The 14,195-nt window shown below is 42.7% G+C and overlaps 1 long non-coding RNA gene across 2 annotated transcripts in view; it reads left to right on the top strand.

The window, feature by feature from the left end:
- LOC122456827 overlaps window positions 1-14,195 on the top strand; it is a 46,710-nt gene that overhangs the window by 12,899 nt on the left and 19,616 nt on the right. For both annotated transcript variants that reach the window (XR_006275914.1, XR_006275915.1), the window contains exon 2: window positions 13,252-13,384. This is a non-coding gene — a long non-coding RNA (uncharacterized LOC122456827). The remainder of the gene's footprint in view (window positions 1-13,251; window positions 13,385-14,195) is intronic.

Raw genomic sequence — 14,195 nt, forward strand, 5'->3', positions numbered from 1 at the left:
TGTTCTTCTGAAGATGTTTACAATTTTCATTCCAGAATGCTGAGAAAAGCTTTCTGTTTTTTCAAAAGGACATGACATTGGATTGTTTTAAATCTTTTTTTTTTTTTAGGTATTGTTTAAAATCATAAAACAGCAAAATGACAATAAGAGCTTGTCTACATGAACATTAGTTTGCAGAAGCCTGCCCCTTGTCTGAGTAAACTCTGCTGGTGTACATTAACCATTCCTTAGGGTGCTTTGATCAAGTCCTCTTTGATTAGATCGGGATGGCCAACCTGTGGCTCTGGGGCCACATGCGGTTCTTCAGAAGTTAAGATGTGGCTCCTTATTTAGGTACCGACTCCGGGGCTGGAGCTACAGGCGCCAACTTTCCAATGTACAGGGGGGTGCTCACTGCACAATCCCTGGCTCTGCCACAGGCCCTGCCCCCACTCCACTCCTTCCTGCCCCCTCCCGAGCCTGGCCTCGCTCCTCCCCCTCCGCCCAAAAGCCTCCTGCACGCATGAAACAGCTGATCGGGAGATGCGGGGAGGGAGGGGGAGGTGCTGATTGGTGGGGCTGCCGGTAGGCAGGAGGCGCTTGGAGTGGGGCGTGGGGAGGAGTTGATCAGGGGCTGCTGACATATTACTGTGGCTCTTTGGCAATGTACATTGGTAAATTCTGGCTCCTTCTCAGCTCAGGTTGGCCACCCCTGGATTAAACCAAAGTGCTCTAATGAACTCTTGACATGGCTCAGCAGGATCCACACGGACAGAGGTGGCAGGCTAGTGCAGGACAGATTGACAACCCATTTTAAAACCAACTAAATGTTCACACAGGCAAGCCCTAACACACTTAAATAATTCACTTCTATCAATAGTTTATTATTGTTAATATTTCACCCTGAAAAGCGCTTTACCAGAGGCTACTCTGACTTGCTCCAGAGGATCAGCCACTGGATCTGGTGTGGGGGAAGGGAGTAAAACTGGCTTAAATCTACCCACCACTGGGACCTCGTCAGCTCCAAGCACTCCTTTCCTGGAGCGGAGCTGAAGATCTGGCCCTTGGTTGGTCATTTGCTCCGAGTTTCTTCTGCACTGGGTCACCTCAGACCTCCTTTAATCCAGTTCCGGGACATTTGAAGAGGCTCAGCTATGACTGGCTGGAGGGGGCAGCAGATCAATAGTGAGAAAAAAGGGGTGAGCCTCCACTTGAGAACTCCAGGACTAGCCACATTTACTGCCTCAGAGGACCTGAACCAAACACAGCACCTTCCCAATCTGAGTGGACTCAATGTGCTGTCAGCCTGTCATCCAGCCTGCTGCACCCCCTGCACTGTGCATAGTGAGTCCAGGGCAATAACCTCATCCCTGACAGAGGTCCTGTCAGCTCGCAACAACACAGGTCTCCACTAAAATCCTATAACCTTCTCCCTTCCAACACACCTCTCTGCAGCATGCCAATCCCTTGCTTCTCAGGGGGATGAACTGTGAGAAATCTGAATAAAAGTTCTAAAGGCACATATGGAACTAAGGGGACTGCTGTGAGAGCAGAGGTACTGTCTGTGCTATGAAGGGCCCTTTGCCCAGATAAACTGCAGAAGGGAACTTGCATTTTTTCTCAACTCTTTGTGGCTGCTCTCCAGAGCAACTCTTAGCAAAGACTAAGCCCCAGAGGAATTTAGGAATGCGGGAGGGGAGATTGGGAAAGGAAGCCTAAAAGAAAGACCACATTTTGATGAACTACTGACTGCTAAAAAAAATCCCCAAACTAGGTTTTATTTGAGTTTAATTATGATGACCAAGCACTTCAGCTGGTGTTTATTATGCAAAATTACTAACAAAACTGAAAGGATGCACATCAGGAGAAAACAAATCTAATTGCTAAGCAGTCTATGTACTTGGTCCTAAATCACTCATAGAGAAGGATGCTAAAGAAGAGAATTTTATGAATTGATTTAATAACCGCAGATGCCTTAGGCTGTGGATTGTCTTGGCCAGTAAATCCGTGTCAGACAGGTGATGTGAGCACACTGTGTTAGAAGAGCTGAGAACATTTATATACTGAATCATATCAAATCACAGTTTACAAATGGATTGATGAGTTCCATTTCCTATGACCTACCAGCATGTTGAAGGCAGATTCTGATCTCTTTAATACTGATGTAAATCCCAATTAACTCTGCTGAAGTCAAGACAGTTAATTCTCTGATGAAATGGGAATCAGAATCATGCCACTGTGTATGCATCTGTCTCATTAAAAGCACTCATTAAAAAGTGTTGGGGAATGTGATAGAGCATACTATCATTTGGCCTAGGCTGTACTAAGCAGCTACTGCACATGCAATGCAGCTTCCATTGATGTATCTTAAATGGAAGCAGACACTAAGGCCTTGTCTACACTGTCAAGAATTTTCACCAAAAGGCAGCTTTTAGTGATGAAACCGCAGAGGTGTACACACTGCAAAGTCACTTTTTGAGACAAAACTCCTCAGTTGCAGCACTGTAATAAAACCACCTTGAGGTAGGGTGACCAAATGTCCCGATTTTATAGGGACAGTCCCAATATTTGGGGTGCTGTCTTATATAGGTGCCAATTATCCCCCAGCCCCCGTCCTGATTTTTCACCCTTGCTATCTGGTCACCCTACCTTGATGAGAGTGAAAAGGCTTTTTGCGCAAAAGTTTTATCGCCATGGTGCCAGTGTATTGCTTGCTTTTCTCGCTGTAAGTGGCCTCCGGAGGTGTCCCACAAGGCCTGCTGTGACCACTCTGCTTATTGTTTTGAATTCAGCAGCCCTGCAGGATGCACCTCTCCCCTTTCAAAGCTCCGTTCTGACAGCCGGTGTGCTGTGCAGTGCTGCTCTGCTCCGGGAAACAGAGAGCCAATCATTACCTTGGAACACTCCTGCTGTCTCCCACACTATGAACACAGAGGCAGGCAGGCAGGGGTGGATATAAGTGTGTGTGTGTGTGTGTGTGTACTATCTGTCCCCGCCATACACACATGCTCCCTGTCACACACTCTCCCTCCCCCCGACTTCAGTCAAAAAGCAGCTGGCAATCTAGTAGGATGCCCATGGAACAATGGAATTGAGAAACCTTCATCATGTGATGCTCTACCTGCCCCATGAGGCATTGCAAACCCTTCCCAAAGCACCCTGCGGCCAGTTGCACAGTGGGATAGCTACCCACAGAGTGCTGTTCTCTTTGTCGTTGCAAGAGCTGCTAATGTGGATGTGCTCCAGCAACAAAAGGAGCACAGTGTGGACATGCAGCAGGGGTTTAATTAAAGCACTTTAATAAATGTGGTATAACTTTTGGCAAAAAAAACTTGGTCTAAACTTGTTTTGCATGTTGTTTAGCTCCCTGCAGCTTTCTTAGATTTATGGGTGTTCGACAGTATGCTATATAAAATGACTGAAGAGCTCAATAAATCTTCTACCAGGCAGGGGTCCATACAATTAACACTAGTGTCTCAGTTGGCTTGGCAGCAATAGGCCCCTTTGTTGGCATTCTCACCTTAGAGACCAAGGGCTGACTGGGCCATTGAGATGACACTCTATCTCTTCCTCTCTAGAAAGCTGTGCACATCAGGTCAAGGTTGGAGTATTTACATTAGCAGGACATTATGGGGAAGCTAGAGTTGTCACTTCCTGAGACACACCCATTACATGAATGAACAGGTTTTCACTTTGTAGGGTTATTACTCTGACATCTATGACCAGCACTAATATAACTTTAATATTTAAATACAAAAATCAAAAGAAATGGCAATGGACAAGTGGTGACCTGTGGGATGAACACGATGCTAGCTAGAATATCAGAAAGGGACACTCAGTGCAATCCTGTATCAGAAAGGGCACTGGGGTTAGATGGACAATTTGCAATTCTCCACTGCCTACCAAACTGAAGATCTCAAAGCACTTTACAAGGTACTTTCGAGGTGGTCTCCAATTTTGTGCCTTGGTTTGATTATGGAAGCAATTGTGTAGGCCTCTAGGATTGGGATTTTAAAGAGTGCTCAGCATTGGTCTAACTTGGCTCCCATAGAAAACAACGGCAAAACTGCTTTTGACTCCACTGGGAGCCGAGTTAGACCAATCCTGATGGCTTCTGAAAACCCCACCACTAAGGGCACGTCTTCACTGGCTTGTGTAGTCGTGACATAAAAAAAACACTTCCATGAGGGGCGCAGCTTTCAGCGCTGGTGCACTGTCTATACTGATACGTTACAGCACTGAAACTTGCAGCGCTTAGGGGGGTGTTTTTTCAAACCCCTGAGCAAGAAATTTGCAGCGCTGTAAAGTGCCAGTGTAGACAAGCCCTAAGTATCTACATCTGACTACACCCAAAAAACAATCAATCAGTCTACTAGGACCCGTCATTTGTCTCTGGAATCTAATAGCAGGTGTAAAATTGGAAGATGGTATGAGAGACGTTTGTAACCCTAGCGAATCAAGTATCACACCCTCTCTGTGGGTTAGGGATTGTACAGTTCTCTTCACCTACTACTGAAATGCATCCACCACTGGAGAATATCTGTTTAAAAGAACATAGCAACACTACACAATACAGGTCAGGAAACGAAGAAAAATACTGTGAGTAAATTTAGGTAGGAGATTTGAATTCACAATGGTAACTACCTGGGGAATTTTAGCTAGTCAGAAGGCACCCAACAGAACTGGAATCTGATCAGGACACTTGTTTATTAGCCCTACTCTTACAAAAAGTTGCCAGGAGCTCTTAAATGACCATATGTGGACAGGACCTGGAATGTATGCCTTATATAAAAGGCAGCACCTCCAGCTATACAGAACTTTCCATAATCATGCTGCAGTACTGGCTTCATACTGACAGTGAAAGAAGAGTGATCTCTGATGAGTTGAGTCAGCAGTCATTTTCTTACTAGAAATAAAGGAAATGTAATATAATATCCTGGGAATGGGCTAGAAGTGGGCAAGAAATTGCAAAGCTACAAATGGCTGAGTGGGGTGAAGCAATGCAAATGATTATGGTTAAGCAGTTGAGTAAAAGTCCGAAGAACTGAAGAAATAAGAGTATGAGTAAAATAAGCAGGTTAGCGATGTGAAACATATTACAAAGGCTACAAAGTGCAACAGATTTCTGGGAATTAGGGAGTAGTTGTCAAAAACAGGAAAGATTAGGGGTTTCAAAAACAATGAAGTTCAGTGGGGAAATTCTAAACCCCACAGGAACTCTGTGCAATATTGATTACAATTTAATGGCAGGGTCCAATATGAGGATGGAATTAACTTAATCTCTGTCTAGATATGATGGCAACATTGTGGGATTTGTGTTCTATCACCCTGCAGATTATTAACTTGTGCAGTACTAAGGGGAAAATTATCTATTCCTACCCAAATTTGGCCATGCTTTATCCTCTCTGCTAATGGGATTTGAGGGATACTCTATGACCTGGTCTGGACTGTGTTAGGAGCAACAGTAATGTGTCATCTGTAGCTTGGGTTGCCAACATTATATTTCAAAAATAAGGCGCTGTTTTCTTAGCACCCCTTTCCCCCAATATTATCATCATTATTAGGATTAATAATAATTTATAAGCAGTAATCACCTACATTCGCCAGGGCTATTTCTCGCTGCTTTTTTCAGCACTCAACAACTCCCGAACTTGTTGTACAGAGATGAAAAAATAAGAGACATCCCTTGTAAAAAGGGAGTGTTGGCAGCTCTATCTGTAGCAGAGCATTTTAATTCATAAGCCCCGGGGGTTAGTTGAGAAATCTTCCCTATGGCTATGGAGCTGAGAGCTCAAATAACCTCAGCAGAGTTGGTATCATCCTCCCGACCCATGTCTTCCCAAAAAATGTTCGGGGCAATAGCTGGTGGATCTGTGCAGAGGAAGATTCACAGGCTTCACCACGAACATAGCACTGCAGGCACTTGCCAGTGTTCAGGGGCCAGGGACATACCTTCTCTGGAGCGCAGCAGGCAGGGATCACTGTCCTCCCCACATTGTGCTGCCCAGTGCTTTGTAGCTAGAGTATGGTTGTCCCCTGCAGGGGAGACTTCAACAAGGGAGAAGGGGCTCCCGAAGCCTGGCCCTACATTTCTTGGCCTAGTCAAACTCATATTAATACTCTGCATTTCTCAAGCACCTTTTGTTCAAAGACCTCACATCACTCTACAACCATTAACTGGTCATCCAGACATGTCTCTGAGTGACTGTTGGCAGAACCCCATGTATTCCACAATTCTGTGGTCATGGAATTCACCTCTTTACACAGAAACATGCTCCAGAACACAGCTTTCACTGTAACAAAATTATGCTCCCAGCCTTCATGGCTGTGAAGAAAATCTTGAAAACATGAGTATGCAGTGTTATCTTCCTGAGTCTGCAGATAGCCTGAAATCATAACTCTGAGAGCTGCCCCATTTATCTTAATCGGTAGTTCAGTCTAAAACCTAAAGGTAACCCTCTGGGGCATACTGAAAACCAAATATATGGAGGCAGTGTAAAGAAACTGAACATCAAAATAAATGATATAGGGTATGCCGTGCTGATGATAGTGTGATCAGGTACCTGAAAACGCCACACGGCAGACTGCAAGAAATTGCACAGACAATTCCTAAAGCTGGTGGTTTATTCTATAATTAGATTCACCAATCCAATAACAAAAGAACTTCTGTGGTACTACACTGGTTAACTAGAAGCCAAACACATAATTTAGCATAGTTTAGTCCCCTTTAGGAATTCCAGCCCTTGGCTCCCACCCAATCTAATACAGTGAGAGGTTATTGAAAACCCATTTCACCATGTGTGAGGTTCTTTCTAATCGTAAAGGATCAGACACACATCCCAAGGGCAATATGAATCTCAGATTTTCCCAAATATCACACTGTCAGACAATCTTTAGTAAATTAACTAAAGAGTTAATAATAAAAGAAGACAGTTATAAATGGTCAATAGATCATATGTATACAAATGATTGCAAAGTCCTTATATCAGGTTTGTAGCAGTGATGGAATAGATGGCTAGCTTGTAAAGTCTCTCTGGTAACTTCTAAAAGACTGGAAGGTCTTCAGTCCATAGTTCAAGATGCTCCTTTTAGTTGTAAATCCACAGTCCAGAGAATTATAGCAGGAAAGAGGCAAAATGGAGGTGTTTCAGGTGTCTTTGTACATCCTCTGCCACATGCATGGAAACGTACTGTCCCAAATAAAGATCACAGCCCCTGTCTGTGGAAAGTTACCAGCCAAGATGGAGTCCAGGGTCACATGAGTATATTACATGCCTCTACTTGTTTTGCTGATTCACAGTGAGTGGTCAACGGCTCCTGGCATCCTCAGGAAGAGCTATCTGGCTAGGATGAGTTTCTTCAATGGCCCATTTTAGAGCTGGGCGTCCTTGATGGGCCATCAATACATAGCTGCCTAGCCCTAATGTAAATTCTATCCAGTGGGCGTCACTCAGGAACAAAACACAGGTTGAAGATACAAATGTACTATATAGCCAATACTCATAACTTTAGATCCAAAGATGATACATGGATAGATTGTAGCTTTTTCATTGACACCTTACAAGATACATTTTGTGAAAGATTTGTTGCAATGTGTAACAGTGATAATATCAATGATATAAAATGATCATCTTTAATCATAAAATGGTCAGCTTTACAGATAGTGTCCATTTTCAAATTCCATTCCATTCTCCATTTCCAAAATTGATCTGAAGTTGCTGAAGAATTTCCACCAAAAGCCGCAGATTCCATGGCCTTGCCACAGATTTTAGGTGCAGCTTACCACAGAGTACATAGGGCTTTGGACTGCAGAGAAATCTTATTATCCATATTAACAAAGCAGAGGCATAGCAAGATCTGAGTGACTTGCCCATGGTTGCATGGCAAGTCAATGGCAGACTCAAGAATAGAACCAAGGAGTCCAGACAGAACTGTTTGGGATAATACATTGATGTGAGTTTCCTAGGAGGTACTTGGGAGGAAACCCATTATCTAATGATTATCTGCTCCTGGAAACGCCAGATCAAAGACGCCTGAATGGTAAAGAAGGGACTAAATTTTCATGAGTAGGCTAGTTCTGAGCTGAGGGTGCTATGAATTTGTGACCACAGACAAGGCCCTTTTCTGGGATTTTGAAGGACTGCTCCAGTCAGAGCCCATGTTAAAGTTGGGGTGATCTCTGGTTAGCTTCATTTGCATGTGTGTAGGTTCTTTTATTGTTTTTAATATGTTTTCTCTGTAATGCTTTTACCTTAAGAATAAAATATGCTTGCTTTTAAAGAACTGTGTGGTAACTGTAGGCAGTTACACTGTTATTAGTCTCCAAAGAGACAAAAAAACAGGGTTACTTAGACACTCTTTTGCTGGGAATAACACAATGAAGCAGGGAACTGTTCAGTCTGGCAATACCCTGCTCAGAAAGGAGAAAGAAGCTTGTCTCCAACCAAGAAAGGCAACATCTAGGGAGCAAGAAGCTTGAGAGTGGATGACCTTGTTGTACCACTAAGGCCTTGTCTACGCTACAAAATTTTGTCACCAAAAGTTATGCGGCTTTAACTAAAGTGCTTTAATTAAACTACTGTTGCATGTCCACACTATGCTCCTTGTGTCAGCAGAGTGCATCCACACTAGCAGCTCTTGCATCGACAGAGAGCAGTGCACGGTGGGTAGCTATCTCACTGTGTAACTGGCTGCAGGGTTTGCAATGCCTCATGGGGCAAGTACAGCGGCACATGATGCAGGTTTCTCAATCCCATCGTTCCAGTATTCTAGTAAATTGTCAACCGCTTTTCAACTGAAGGGGGAGGAAGAGGGAAAGGAAAGTGGTGTGGGAACAGCAGGCTGACCGACCTATCCTGAGGCAGGGGAAGGGGACACCCCCTCCATCTCAGGCCCTGATTCTGCTCAGCACAGTAGTCTCTCCCAAAGCAACCCACTCTACCTATCTGCCTATGGTTCTGTGATTCCCTCCGAGTTCTCCCACAGCCTCCTCAGCTGCTGGGAGCGGCATCCTGAGGAGCTCTGTGAGCTCTCCCAGCGGAGAAATGTCAAAGTAGCACAGCAGTCCGTCCCTATCTGCTCCCTGCAGCAGCAGTCTGCCTGCTGCTGTGTTCCTAGTGCTGGGGAGAACAGCAGCATTCCACGCTAATGATTTGCTCTTTGTTCCCAGAACAGAGCAGCATGCTCAGCTGTCAAGATACTTCCAGGAGCTTTGAGAGGGTATGGCCTGGATGGTAGCAGAGATCAAAACAGTGAGCAGAACGGTCATGGTAGGCATTTTAGGATACTGGGGGAAGCCAGTTATGTCGAAGAACAAACAGCAGCTTTAAAAATTATATTAAGATGATGTTAAAATAAAAAGAAAATGGTACAGAGTTTAAGCATAGAAGTTTCTGCTTATCAGGGAATAACGTACAGATTATTAAAGGATGCGAAATTCAATTTAGGATTAGCTGGCGTAAGGAATACATAATCTGCAATATCCCCAATTCGGGGTTAAAGGTTAATGGGTCAAAGTTCAGACATTGAGATATGAGGGTATGTTGTTCATATAACGGTTATGTTCAGGTGTGGAGTATGAGTGGATACGATGATGAGGATGGATTTACCCTCATTTGGTGAGATTTAATGTTCAGTGAGTTTATGGTTCCAGTTCATATGGTCCAATGGAAAAAGTCTCTCTGTCCCTTTCTCGTAGTTGATGCACGATGTCTACACTGAGGCTTTGTCATAAAAAGCTTTATGCCTCTTGTCGAGGTGGTTTTGTTTTGCCACCAAAAGTAGCTTTGTCGTTTGTACACCTCCCCTGTTTTGTTGGCAAAAGCCAGCTTCTGCCAACAAAACTTTGTAATGTAGACAAGGCCTAAGACAGACAACTGGGCCAGATCCTCTGCTGACAGGCATGAGCAGAGTCAAGAAGAATGATACCCCCCAGGATATAAAACTGTACTTGTCACATTTTATATTATGTTAGGAAGATATACCTGTTAGTTATGTCAATTTTTGCCTTGCATAAAGTGTTTGGTTGGAGTCTTCAATTGTTAAAAGGCAAATGAGGAACAGGAGTTCAGTACCCCTCCTCATTGTAAAAGGATGTGAAGATATTCTAAGATATTGCAAAGAGAAGTGATGTGCAGGTACATCAGACAAACTAAGAGCCTCTTATTGTCCCTTGTGTCAGAATACACTCCTGTATTCATACCGTACACACTACTGTAATAATCTTTGTACAAAGTATGCCTTGTATCATTTAAAAACTAATAACTTGCTGACCAATAACATCATGGTGAAATATATGTAATATTATATGTAAAGTTATGAACATAACCTGAAATCATGACTGAAGTGTGTTTACCAGACAAGTCTGAAAGATGGGTAAACCTGTTTCTGAAAGACAAAAGACAAGTTGACACCTCTAGACAGGTGTCATCAAACATGATGGGCCATCACCTATCAAGTGGCCATTCTTTGACAAGGAAAGGGGTCAGGAATAAATAGCTCTGCATCTTAGCAAACAACAGCTAACACCTCTTCCCCATAAAACTTCATGTCTCCTTGCTTTCAGTTGTAAAGAACTTTATCTAGGGAGGGTCACACTCAGGAAAATGCATTTCAAAGATGATACTTTCTTTAATGACCATTTAAGTTTAAAGATTATCTTTAAGAATCATGTACATTTTAAAAAAACAGTATGATGCTATAACATTGGTATACCACAGATATCTCATCCATCCCCCACGGAAGCACTGTTATCTTACAATGCTAAGAAGTCTCACTGAAGGTGAGTTAAACGGCAGTGAAATTCATACTGAATGTTCACATACATAGTAATCAAGCACTGACTGTTCTGTGATACAGCCAAGAGCAATATTACTTCCAGATGTATTAGTTCTCACCCTTTGCCTTCAGCTTTGAAATTGTGTCTGCATTTCTGAACTGACCGAATTCACACAGGAAAGACCCCCCCAGGAGTCTCCAAAAAGCAATAGAAGAGAGGTGGCATGCAAGTGATCAGAAGTGTAATAGGGTCCAACACGTGGAATGCTATGTAAGTGTATATAATACTAAACCCTGTGGGCCAAATTCTCTGTTGTAAATGGCTGCACTAGTTTATTCCAGTGCAGAATTTTGTTCACTATGTGTGCCTGACTGGGAGTCACTGCAAGGAGTGAACTTACTGGCATGGGGGATAGTGCGACAAGCAGTGATGATATGCAGGTGCATTCAGAATCTGTAGGTGACACCCTATCAAAAGACTAGAGAACACAATAATGACTAGTGCATATGGGAAAGAGTACTGGTGTTTCTTTGAGAACTGACCTTCTTGAGTTTGCATTCACTCTGGAAACAAACTCACATACTCTCCAGGGAAAATAATCTCATAACAAAATTCAGTCTTTAGTAGCAATTGTTGCCAGAAGCTAGGAGTGGACAACGGGATGGTTCACTCGATGACTGCCTGTTCTGTTCATTCCCTCTGAAGCACTTGGCATTGGTTACTGTCGGAAGACAGGATACTGGGCTAGATGGACCATTGGTCTGGCCCAGTATGGCTGCTCTTATGTTCTTAAGGTACCCACCGTTAGTGGCATGCATCCACTGACTCTGGTGTGCATTTCTCTTGCAAACAGCTCTGCTCTTTTGTCTATGCTGCCACACAGTCTTATTAATTTAAACAAACAAACTATAATTTGGAGCCATCATGCTGTGCACATAGCTAACCTATGGAACATCAAGATCTCATCACGGTCATCCTCATGACGCCTCCCCTCATTTCCGCTATTGTTTTACAATCCCCGATTTGTACAATCCCTTCTTTCAATTCAGATTGTAGACTCTTCGAGACAGAGACCATGTCTCTTTTGAGATTCATACCTTTCAAGGCCACAAGGGACCATTATGATCATCTAGTTTGACTCTGCATAACACCGGCCAATAAGGCTCATCCAGAAACCTTTGCACCAAACCCACAGCTTCTGTTTGAGATACAGCATAATTTCTCAGAAAGATACCCAGTCTTGATTTAAAAAATGGAAAGTGATGGAGAATCCAACATGACCCCAAGTCCCTAGAAAAGTGAATGACAAAGATACTTAAAAATCATTTAATACAAGGAGTTTCAGGGATTTTGCCACAAATTCTCCAGAAAAATTCTACCCTGTTTGTCCAAAGTTTCAAACAATATGGCCATGATTCTCATTGAGGCCTTCGAGTTGTACTGCAACATAAAGTAATAATAATTGATAATAATAAAAATAAAAATAACTTGCCCCAATGAGTTAAAGATTGAGGGCAGGTCCTTAACTCTGTGATACCTGCTTTGCACTGGTCTCCTGGTACAAAACAGACTTAAATGTGGCAAATCTGACTGTAGAGAACTTCCCCTGTGTGGAGATTATCCCTGGGTGGTAATGAATTAGTGTAACTGGCTCTATGCCATCCTTTCCAGGCCACCAGCGAGTTCTTGGGAGAACGGGGATGTGGCATAGCATCCTTGCACTATGACGATCCTTTCTGCTGCAATGGCCCCATGGAACCATTGGCAGCTGGTTTAGTTTAAACCAGTAGAAGATTTTGCCCTGAGTAAGATCATCACTGTTCTAAAAAGGTTCCTTTGCTGGAGGAGTCTGAATACATTTCGAAACATGCTAGATTTGTAATCTCTCCGATTAGTAGATAGTTGGCTCCATGTCAAAAATGGACCCCCTAATTTCATTTTAACACAGTATGGATATCTAATATACAGTCTCATGCAGTCATAAAATGGACATGGATACAAGGTAAGTCTTGATTTTAGTTTTAAACTTTATATATAGGTTTGAGCATTTAAAAAACCCAAGAAACGAGGAAATAACAGATAATAATAAATATGATATATTCAAAACAGTGTAATGAAAACAGCATTAAGTACAAAGCTGCAAAATTCCTGCTGCTGTCATGGTGTAAGATACCAATTTTCTTGATCCATCCCCCATTATTTCTTAAGGGGGTGGGGGAAAAGGACACGCTTTCAAAAATAATTAAAATTAGAGATCAGATCAATCAGATGATAACTTTTAGGCCTCAGGTGATGCAACACATCTCCAGCCTATAACAGCAGATACTCTCATGCATGTTTTCTATCTCAAAGCTGAAGAAAAAAGAAAAGGAGTACTTGTGGCACCTTAGAGACTAACAAATTTAGTGCCACAAGTACTCCTTTTGGAGTTTGGTGCCACAAGTACTCCTATTCTTTTTTGCGAATACAGACTAACACGGCTGCTACTCTGAAAGCTGAAGCAGTGCAAGACTAAGACTCAAACCACAGTGATGCATGTTCAGGAGCGGCAGTTGACTTCAAAAGGCTATCAAAAAAGGGAGGCAGCATTAAATCAGCAGATTGTAGCTCACAAACATAAAACTCAAGGTGAGTGAGGCCTGACTACAATTTTCCAATTTGCGTCAAGTAAATTGCATCAAGTAATTTCCCTGTTGCTGATACTTGTTCCTAAAACACATATACTTACACCTGATATTTTACTCATAGCTTCATTGGAGACTGTATAGCTGTTTCCACAATATCCCTGGTAGAGGAAAGATTCTGGAGCCCTAAGAATCTGCTGTTTTTCCAAACACTCTCCTTTCCTCCCCCCACCCTTATGGATTCTTTCAGCTCATCATTACAGTGGTGCCAATTCTCATGATTTTATCATGAGTTCTGTGATATATAGTCTTTTTCTTAAAGTACCTGAAATCAGATGATTGTCAGAATCTCAGCTTTCATTTTAAAACAGGACATTTCTAGGCCTCATGGTGGCAGAGAAATGCCTGAAAATATGACCCGAGAGTACCCCCAAAGGCCCAGAAACCAAAAGACAAATAAAAAGCACCCAACATTTATTATTTTTGATAAATTTCATAATTTTGAAGCCAGTTTCATAATTTTTAAGTGTCTCATGATTTTATTAATCCCTAGGGTGGCAATACTGAATCAGGACTAGAGGGAGTATCTTCCTTTCAGCAAAAAGAAAAGGAGTACTTGTGGCACCTTAGAGACTAACAAATTTGAGATCAGCAGCAACTCTCCTACATCATCTAGTAGGGTGCCTACAGAGCAATGTAAGCCACTCCATGAAGCCAAGCGTGCTGTCCTTTTTTCCACTTTTAATAGACACAACAGGCTGATTCCGGTAACTGGAAGCCTGCTAGCCCCCTGCGTGAGGCTGTTTCCAGTTGCT

This window comes from Dermochelys coriacea, chromosome 15, assembly GCF_009764565.3.
Source record: "Dermochelys coriacea isolate rDerCor1 chromosome 15, rDerCor1.pri.v4, whole genome shotgun sequence".
Classification (NCBI taxonomy): Eukaryota; Metazoa; Chordata; order Testudines; family Dermochelyidae; genus Dermochelys; species Dermochelys coriacea.